At 40.4% G+C, this 10437-nt stretch overlaps 1 long non-coding RNA gene across 2 annotated transcripts in view; it reads right to left on the minus strand.

The window, feature by feature from the left end:
- Window positions 1–4572: 4572 nt before the first annotated feature.
- Window positions 4573–10437, minus strand: part of LOC108444682 — a 46546-nt gene continuing 40681 nt past the window's right edge. For both annotated transcript variants that reach the window (XR_001859312.1, XR_001859313.1), the window contains exon 4: window positions 4573–4679. This is a non-coding gene — a long non-coding RNA (uncharacterized LOC108444682). The remainder of the gene's footprint in view (window positions 4680–10437) is intronic.

Consider the following 10437-nt stretch of genomic DNA (forward strand, 5'->3'; position numbering starts at 1 on the left):
TTTATAGCAATCATTTCCCCAGTAATGTGAATATGGCAAATTTGGAGTTCATATTTTCTTTTGGAAGGTTATACCATGTTCGTGGGTTTCCCTTCTGGATTCTGCTAAGGTCTGACTGAGCAGGGATGAGGTAGAGGAGATGTAAAGAGGCTAAATCAGAACTGTGAGCATAAGAGAGGGGGGACAGTTTGACTTGACAATCAGATCATTTTTCTTTTCCTGGCTTTTGTGTTTAGCTGTTCTCAGCAGCAGCCAAAGGCGGATCTTTTATGCTGGAGCTGGACTCTATTCTGAGCTTTCTACTGTTTCTGGGTCTGTGTGTGGGTGCTGCCTCTTGGAAATGCTTCTGGGACACAGCCAGCTGTGGGCTGAGTCTTCAAGCTGTGTAGGCTTGTGGTGCAGGGGCAATAGTACATGAGATACAAGCACATGGTGTGAGTACCATATGGATAATGGCTATTTATTAATATTCCCTGTTCTCTGGCTGCCATTTGACAAACACAACAGCTGGAATGCCCTATAAAGAAATTCAAATAACTTCTTGGAATGGAGACATTCACTAGTTCTGTGAAGATTTTGTAGAAGGCACATTACCTGCAAGGGTATGCTGTTTGCCACAGATCCTTATCTCTTAGAGTTTTATTTCTGTTGTTGATTCATGTGAGGCTTAGGAAGGCCATGTGTAACCCAGCAGGGGGTTGTCAACTTTATCATGATGGCAAGGTGTGGCAGCAGGATAAAAGTCAAGAATTATCTTCTGTATTGATTTAATGTAACCTCTATTCAGCAGAGAGCACAGTTAAATGCAGACACACAGCTCTTCTTGGCTGTGTGGTCCTTCTATTCCCTAACATGGGTGATAGTGAATAGGAATATAAATCCTAACTGCCAGGGTGCTTCCTCTTTTGAACCTGTGCCATTGTGTCATGTTCTTAAAGTTCTTTTGTGTCTCAGTTAGAAATCCCAGTTTTGGGAGTTTCGTTCACCTGTAAATTAACAGGTTGCAGGAGAAGGGAATAGCTACAAAATGTCCTTTTTTTTTGTGTCATGAGATGTTCTCTGCTGTGCTCAGTCACCACCCAGGGTTAAGTGGTAGACTTGCTCCCAGCTGAGCTGAAATGGGACAAGCACTGCACAGAGCTTTTTAATCAAGCAGATGATCTTGGTATCAGTGTTGGGATGTTATGTTTTGAAGCTCCTCAGTTTTATTTCCTAATACCCTTATCATGTCTGTCCCTGAAAAAGTGCTGTGGTGTGTTTGGAAGTGGCATGGTGCTTTTTGTGATCTTAAGTGTGCCTATTAAAACAAAAAAAGGCCATATTGAAAATCCATTTTCTCCTTGCAGGTCTTGAGCAATTTTGTAAGATATAATAAGATGAGCAATCTGGTTCTGGCAGTGAAAAGAACAGATGCCAAGCTATAATTTCCCTTACCAGAAAATGCTGTGGAGTCACTTTGTGTTGTAGAAAGAAGAATCTGTGTTATTAATAGAGGACAGTTAAAACTCGGAGTCCTGAGAGCACACACTTCATCTGGTCTGTGCCATATGGAGGATGGTAGGCCGGGACACATCCTGGCCTGCCAGGAGAGAGGCTACAACATCTTGGAGTGCATGAGGTTGTCCATACCCTGACTTAGCAGCAGAAACTGCTGGATAACACATCCGATAACACTAAGGGGCTGTGTTTCTGACTATAGGAACTATTTCTATATTTTTTTGAAGGCCAGCCTCCATGGAAAATGGCAAAGCAAAGCTGGCGTTACCCAATTGCACTGAACTGGTAACTGTGGGGCCCTTTTCACACTTCTCAGATGAACAGATTCAAGGAATTGGCAAAAAAAAGTCTTAAGAATGCTGAAATTTGCCTTTGTGAATATGTACTTTTTCTTATCTCCAGAAATATTCTGGATGTGTTGTCATCCCCACCTCCTTGCCAAGGTCAGACACCAACAAGCTTCTGGAACAATACATCTGCCCACTTATTCCACAGATACAGACGTGCAGCACTGGTGGTTGGTGCTGAGTCACAGGGGTAAATTCACACCTGAATTTACTATATTTTAATGTACAGTATTAGCTAGCAAGGGCTAGCAAGCCCTAACTTGTTTAAGCAGTTTGCAACTTGTTCCCTATTCTGTCCAGCTTTCTTCTTACTATGATTGTGTTAAGCGTTGGGTCACAACTAACCTGTTTTTCTGCAGGCTGTCGCAGAGATAACATTGCACTCTCAGCATCATCAGATTTGTTCATCTTCATTAACTGATGGGCTTATGCTTTTCTTTCCTCTCTTCTTTTAATGTATTTATAGAACCTCCTTTGTTGCCTTTATGTCCTTGTTAGTTGTAATTCGACTTGTGCCTTAGCCTTCCTGATTTATCCCTGCATGCTTACGCTAGTCCTTTATACTTTTGAGTTGCTTGTCCTTGTTCCAACCTTCTATACAGGTGTTTTTTGATTGTTCAGCCTTTAAAGTGCTCCTAATGTAACCATATTGGTTTCAAGCTATGTTCACTAGCTTTGCTCTGTACCAGGATAGGCTGCTATTGTGCTTTTTTACAGTCCCTTTCAGCACTACCATATCCCCTGCATTCCTCCCTACCTTAGATTATCTTCCCAAGAGACCATCCCTCACAGTTCTGAATGTGTTCAAGTCTGATGTTTTTTTTTTTTTTAAGTCTACATTATGTCCTCATTCTCCTCATTCTCCTTTCCTTTCCTCTGCTGTCTTATGATCACTTTCATCTGCATTGCTTTCCACCTTTCAGTCCTTAACAGTTTCTCCTTATTGAAATCAAATCTAAATTCCCACTACTTACTATAGTTTATCTCAGCTTTTAAACAAAGACTTGTCACCATCACAAAGAACTTAGACTCTCTGTTTCATACTGTGCTGTTTTCAGTAACCAATATCCTCCAGAAAATGCGGTATTTCTGCTATTTACCCAGAAAAGACTCATCCGTGTGCTTCTCTCTGGATAATTCTCTTCTTCCCACTTTTTCTCGAACAAGACATCTGGAATAGGACCTACAATTTCTTCTGTTTCTGAGTTTCAAGCAAGCATTTCTGCCGTGAAGTGCAGCACCCATTCCCTTTTTCTGTTGTTATTCCCCCAAATATGTGCATTTATCGCTTCCTTTTTTTTTTTTCTGTGTTCTTATTTCTTATAGCATCATTTGAAGTAGGCAAAAATTCTGAAGTTAGAGACCAAGTAAGTAAAATCAGAATAGGAACCTTTATAATCGCAGCCAGAAATTGGTTTTTCCTTCACAATGGGCTTTGAGCTACTGTGAAACATTGCTGCTCATTATTGGGATCCAATACAAAAGCTGGTAAACTAAAGCTGGTGTATTATAGCTTTGCTTTAAATGGTGTCTGCCCCTCTCCTTAACAGGCTTTATCAGAGAATGTATTTACTGTGTCATTTCAGGGCTCTCCTCTGATACTACTTAAAAATAATAGGATGAGAAGAAGTGGCCTTATGTTGCACAGGTGAAGTTTAGATTGGATATTAGGAAAAATTTCTTCACAGAAAGGGTATGGAGCACTGGAAGAGGCTGCCCAGGAAAATGGTTCACCAGTTTGAGGTATTTGGAAGAGATGAAGATGTAGTGCTTAGGAATGTGGTTTGGTGCTGGACTTGACAGTGTTAGTTTTACAGTTGGATTTGATCTTAAAGGTCTTTTCCAACCTAAATGATCCTGTTTCTTCATAGCAGAGTTACCTGGCCAGAGTTACCTTCCCAGTTACCTGGGAATCAAGAGACCACATTAATTCTCATTTGTCTATCCCTCACAGGATCTGCAGTCTGGCCTCTCTTGGCTTTCTGTTAAAATAGTCATTCCCTTTCCCAGAGAAGGTGTATTTGCAAGCTTGGCTGGTCTCAGGTGACATGGGTGCCACTGATTTAATAGCAGGAACAGGTAAATGTGGATGTGAAAGGGGACAAGCATTTTCAGTAGTACTGATGCACAGTTAAATTAAGAAACAGTACAGTGTTGCCTTTTCCTGGTCTTAAAATCCAGAATCATACACGGTTAGAAGGGAAAAGGGATTTTACCTTGGTATTTATTTTAAGGACCCTTAGGTGCACACGTCCAGGTCATGTGCATCGAGATGTATCCCACTCCAGTGTGTGTGTCTCCCCCCAACATTGGGTATAACATTATAGGTTTTACTAATTAGCATATCTATCAAAGATTCCCCAGTGAGAGGCTGGAGTGAGCCCCCCTCCCCAAGGAGCCTTCCCCTGGTTCTATCTCAGGTTACAGAATGTGTTCTGGAGAGGACCTTGGGGTCTCGGGCACACTGATCCCTAGCTACAAAGCTTCTAAAATGTTTAGTCTCTTAGCTTGACAAACAAGTCCAAGAATGTAGGCAAAAAGCACTAAGAGTACAGAAGTTGTAAAAAGGTATAACAGGGGTATAAAAGAAAAAGGCAAAAAATCTTCATGGCATCAACAGATGCAAAGCAATATTTTTTATTGGATTTACAAACCTCTGCAATATTTGATCTATCCATAAGTGCTGTCCACCATCACTGGACCTATTAGCTTGATCCCATTACTTTTGAAAGCCCCTTTTTTCTTTTTCTTTTTTTTTTTTTTCCAAATCCTTAGGCTGGGAGTATTAACTCATTATATCAGATGCTGCCTCAGTCTTGCCAAGAAGTTGTGTGCCTAAAGTGAGAAAGAGAAATTATTCCATTATAAGAAGCTTAAGAGATCATTTGCCTTTCATGTGAGTTGATTGATTCAGCTAGTGCAGATCACAGATGGACAAATGATTTGACTACCAGCTGAGCTGGGATAGGAGTGGTAGGTTCAAGTTACTGCTCTGCTCTAGAGTTAATCCATTGCCAAAATCAGGGGTGTTCAGAAGCCTAACTCTGGAGAGGGGCTAGAGATGCAAGTGTTTGATCTGGATATCACAGTCTCTGAAGTCTGCTCTTGTTGAAGGCATATGTAAATACCTTTCTCTTTTGTCTGGACCTGGAAACTTTAAAGGTTCTTTAGTAAAAAATGGCTGGGACACAGTTTGCCTAGAGAAGAAAACTCATGTGAGGTACAGGTTAATAACTAAAATGGAATAAATTAGCCTCCAAAGCTCATGTGAATGCCCTTATTCACACATAAAGTGGCCTTAGGTTAGAGGAAGGAGCAGCAGGGCTTTAAAACTTCCAGGACAATGGTATCCATTTGGGAATGTAAGGAACCCTAATTCATGTGTGCTGCCACCATGCCACTTGCTAATCCGCCTCATCTTTTCTGAGCATTCTCATGATGAAATGACCCACAGTTAAGTCTCTTAGGCAATTATGTGAGCGTAATCCTCACAAACACCGATGGCAACAAATACAAAGCATGTTCTCCACAACTGTAATTGCTGTCAATATTTCCCATCTCTGTCAGCATCCCTGCCTAAGTCTCACTCCCTCCAGCTGTGCTATTCAACCATCTGTGCCAAGAGTCAAAGAATTCTTTGCATCCTGCCATATCTGTTTGTCTTTTCTGCATCGACATATTTTGAGGCTCAGGCCCTGTCTCACAGGGACATCCTGGTGGTGCTGCATACCAAGGCAGACAGCTGCAGCAATGGGTTGTGTAGATGTGGAGCTGAGGAGCAAGGCCTGTATATTGGACTGTTCCCAGGGGAAAAATAGCAGTGGATTGGTCTTCATATTGCCTTTTGCACCTTGGTAATTTTTCACCTACACGGTAACAGACAGATCAGCATCGAGCTCTAAAGGAAATAATTTGTTTCCTTAACAGATAATTATTGGGGAACCCTGTATCCTCACATGAAGTATAAGCCTGCTTCTGTGTGCAACAGGATAACCATCTGTCCTGGGGTCTTTAACCTCTAGATCTGACAGCACAAGGGCAAAACAGAAAAGCCTTCCTGTTAGAGCACAGGGATCAGAGGAAGCCTGTGTAATTACTAGCCATTAAATAAAGTATGCCCCTAAGTCTTCAAATGCCAAGGCACATGTATAATTAGCTGATAAATTGCAAATGAATAATTAGCTAGCAGCAAAAGCCAGAGGAGCAGAGGGATGCTATTCACCTTCCCTTTCTTCTTGCAGGGAAGAGCACTGTGTACATTGCTCACTTTAGTGAAAAGTTGGTTACTGGGTTAAATGGCATGAGGACTGTCAGAATTGGGAGACAGCACTTCACAGGATGCCTGGCCCCAGGATTTGCCATCTTACGAACCACTGGTGTTATCTATATAGTTTGGAGATGAGTGGTGGTTGTACCCTCTGTTATTTCATGTGGGTTGTATTTGCACAGTCTGAGGGATGTGGAACAGAAGCTGCTGCTGAAGTACCTGGCAGTTGTTCTACCCTTGGAAATTATCAGCCTCAGGATGTTTATAGGACTGGATTTTTGGGTCCAGATTTGTAGGATTGAGGCTAGATTTTCAGCTGCCTGGTGCTGATACAATGCTGATGATACAAGGATTGCTCCAACATCCTGGCTTGCACCCCTTGTGATGATGGCAAGGAATGGAGCCTCATTCAGGTCACTGTGCTGAGCTACAGCACATCAGCTGAGCTGCAGTGACTGTCCTTGACTGTTGGATAAAAAAACCAAAAAAACAACAACAAAAAGGTATTCATTTTAATCTCCTTTCTTTGCAGTTTAAACTGTGCTAGATAATCTCACCATTTTGTGATGAGTCTCCATGGATGTTTACAGTTCTTCAGAAATGTCATCAATCAGATGCCTCTATGAGCGTCTCCTATTTTCATAATTACTGAATCTTTAAAAATAGTTTCCCTCTACACACATCAATATTTCTAGATTTGACAAAAGTTGGAATGAAACAAATAGAATCAGACTTAGGAGCTGAAATCAGATTTCTTTCAACTAACTCCCCAAATTGGGAATTTCCCTATCAAAAGGTGTATTGAAAGGTGTATTGATTGTTCTGAGTGCCTGAAAACCTCACTATGTTTAGTAATGTAACTCTGGGTCTAACAATCTGAAGCAGACTCATTGCACTCTGTTCAAGAAATGGGCTGTTGAATAGTAATACTTGTTTGCTTGCAGTATGTTACTCAGCCTTTAGATGTCTCCTGCTGCTGAAATCAGTTTGGAAAAGGCACTCCGTGGTTATCAACGAAAAGGGAATGGGAGTTTTGCTGAAGCCTCTCTCTATTGCCCTTAATGGGTGACTTTATATGTGACATTCTCTTTGAGAAAATACCTAATTCCATACACCATGGCAGCTAACAAGGGTGGGTAGTGATGCTTATAGCTCCCAAGTCAGTTTCTGCATTTCTTCCCAAAGCAGCTTTTTTGAACTCTGAAGCTTATGATTAGGTCTAAATATAACATTTCAAGCAAAGTATATATGTGCTTCTAAAGTTTGAACACATAGAAATTAATTCATGATCATAGAACAGCAAAGATGTTTTTAAACGTTCGATTAATGGAAGGAGAAATAGCATTGGCATGCTGGAAGTGACTTTAGAAATACTCTTTTATAAGTACATACATAAAAATTATTTCATATGCATAAGCTTTTCCTCTCAAATAATCCCGGAGCATTTTGCAGATGGATGTACTAACTATAGCCAGTGAAAAATTGAACATTAAAATGCAACCTGAGAAGTGCTAAGATTCAGAAAAATTTGCAGATTTTGAGAAGACTGAAGGCTTGCTCCAGAGATTGTTTTTAAATGCTGGGTTTTATCTTCCTGTCTCTCTGATTTGTATAAAACTGTCCCCACCAAAGATGCAATTTTTTTCCTTACAATAATTTTTTTGAGAAACTGTTGTGTTTTGCATGTTTTTTTCCTTTCCCCTCCCCTGAAAATACATGAGCTGATGTAAATCTGATGGTGTTGAATATGGCAGTGATTCCACCACACAGCTTTAACTTTGGGAGCCAGGGGTATGAAATAGCAAGTCAAAATCAGAGGAAACTTAGGAGAGCTGTGGTTCAGGGTTAAAATCTGTTTGTGAGAAGAAGGCTTATGCCCTGCTTCTTTCAATCAGTGCACTGCTGTTTTGATTATCAGGATTAATGATCTTGACTTTTGGCTCTCAATCAAAGAACTGTGTCTCCAGTGCAATCCATTTCTCCTACTGAATAGTTGGTTTAGAAACCATTAAACAACCTCCAGGATCTCCAGCGTTGCTAGAAGCAGCTATGATTGAAGCTGTAGATAGTTTCTGGTTGGAGTTGATTAGGTCGTTTCTTCATCCCACTGCACTTCTGGAAAATTCAAAAACTTTCTTGTTGAGAACTTTCTGGAGATATTGGTGTCAGAACGACCAGTGGAACCTGGTGGAAGGAGATGTGTGAAATAGGCAGACAACAAAGCTGCACCCTGCAAATCATCACAGAATGTTTGACCAGAGCCTGTGAGGCTGTGAAGAAAACTTGTTTTGAGATTCCAGTCTTCACTGGAAGTATAAAAAGTTGGAAATCTTACAGGAGGAACGGTTCTTTAAAGAAATCTGACCTAACTTTTCACTCCAAAAGCTTTGGATGCAGATGTGTTTCTAAACAATTTGAAAGACATGATTTTCATCACCCTTAGGAAAACCTAAGATCTATTTGGATTAGTTTAGATCAAAGTGGTCATTCCTGAGGATATAGAAATAGATTAGACAAGGTCATTTGCTAACTGTATCTTCTGTAATTCATTGATTATATCTCATTTCATACTCTATCCTGGGATGTGAAGGCATTGGATTATTTGGAACTTCTCCTCAATGATTTTTTGCTCACTTGTGTGATGGGAAGGTTTGTACCAAGAGGCTGGACCATGTTATGTTGAGGTGTTAATGAGCTGACCTCTACAGAAGACATGATACGTGGTACATTACACTGTTGAACTTATGCCTAATTTTTAATTTGTATGATTTATTAGGGCTTAATTTTAGACCAATCTAAAGATGCTAAATCTATATGCTAATTTTTAATTGCACAGGCAGAGATGAAAATGCTTACATATTTAAAGAGCAGTTGAGTTAACTCATCCTACTTCTCAAGGCAGTTTGATCTTTTCTGTCAGCTAATACTGCCTTTCTGGTGCCTTTGACTATGCTGGAAAACTATTATTGTTTAATTTCCTGAGAAGATCTTTGCACAATACATGTGGAGAGAGGGAAGACTTCATGCTTAGAAAACCTTTGTTTGAAAAAAATCACAGTTTTATTTACTCTTAAGGATTTCCAGCATTCTCAGCCCAAGGCTCCTGTGATCATGGAGTATATGAGATTTTCTGATATTCATAGTCAGGAAAAGTCAGGGAATTAAAAGTGAAGTTGGAACTGTATTATTCTCTGAAGTCATAAAAATGAAAAGCACTAGGTATCTTTTATGATTTCACTCTGATATCATGACACCAAATGATTGCATAAATGAAGTGCCAGGACAACCAGGTGCTTGATGGATACTGTGAGCTCCGTCAGGCCAACGGGATTGCTTCTTCTTTAGTGTCATTTAGGAGTGAGAATGAGTGTAAATGGTTTTGCCACTGGTTTCCTCTGTGATGCTTTATTAGTAACCTGAGCTTTCCTTCTGTAATCTCCTAGCATGTTGAGAATTGAAATAATTCTTTGTGTCTCAGATCTTTGGATATAAACCAGAGGTTTGGGCTCAGATCTTGACCACATCCATAAATATTCTATATTGCTTCCTTGGAGTAAAATCTACTGTTGGTAGACTACTGTCTTCCTTCAAAACAGTGGTCAGAAAATTACCACTAAGCAAGCTCTGTTAGTTCTGGTCTTTTCAGGATCAAATTTCATTCTGGACAGGAACAAACTTTGTTGCTTTCAACTAGAGAGTCATAACTTAGTTGAATTTTAGGAAGCAATAGGATTGCCTGAGGAGCAAAGAGAAAGGATGTGGAAATTTTGGTCTTACCTGTGTGCATTGAGTAATGCATTGATTCTGTCCTTAAAAGAAAGCGCTTCAGAGTCTGACTTGTGGGAAGGTGTAAATAATTACAAGAGGATTAGGTCGCTCCTGAACTGATTCAAGAATGCCTGGCAGCCACAGGCACTTTGAATGGAAGCACAAGCAGCTTATAGACAAGTGTCAGGGCACTAAGGAGTATTTGTGTGTGCAGATATGCCAACAACAGACTCCAGAACCTGATGGGGGCAGAGTCCCTTCTTTTGTAGGTAATGCTCTACAGGTGTTTGAAGATCAGATAATACTTAAACTGGTAGTGAGGGCAGGACTGGGCTCTAAACATCCATCCTCGCATAGATCTCAAATTCTGAAGTGTGGGAGAGAGAGTAGATTTCGTCTTGGTCTTATCTTCCTCCATTTTGTGCCACAGCTAGTGGCACAAATGGTTTCCATAATGTATCTTGATTTGGTCATATATCACTTCACAGGATTCAGGTCTCTTAATCTCATTTTCTCACTGGCAGAAAATCACATACTTTTATTTTGTTCCTCTTTCCC

This window comes from Corvus brachyrhynchos, unplaced genomic scaffold (assembly GCF_000691975.1).
Source record: "Corvus brachyrhynchos isolate BGI_N302 unplaced genomic scaffold, ASM69197v1 scaffold61, whole genome shotgun sequence".
NCBI lineage: Eukaryota > Metazoa > Chordata > Aves > Passeriformes > Corvidae > Corvus > Corvus brachyrhynchos.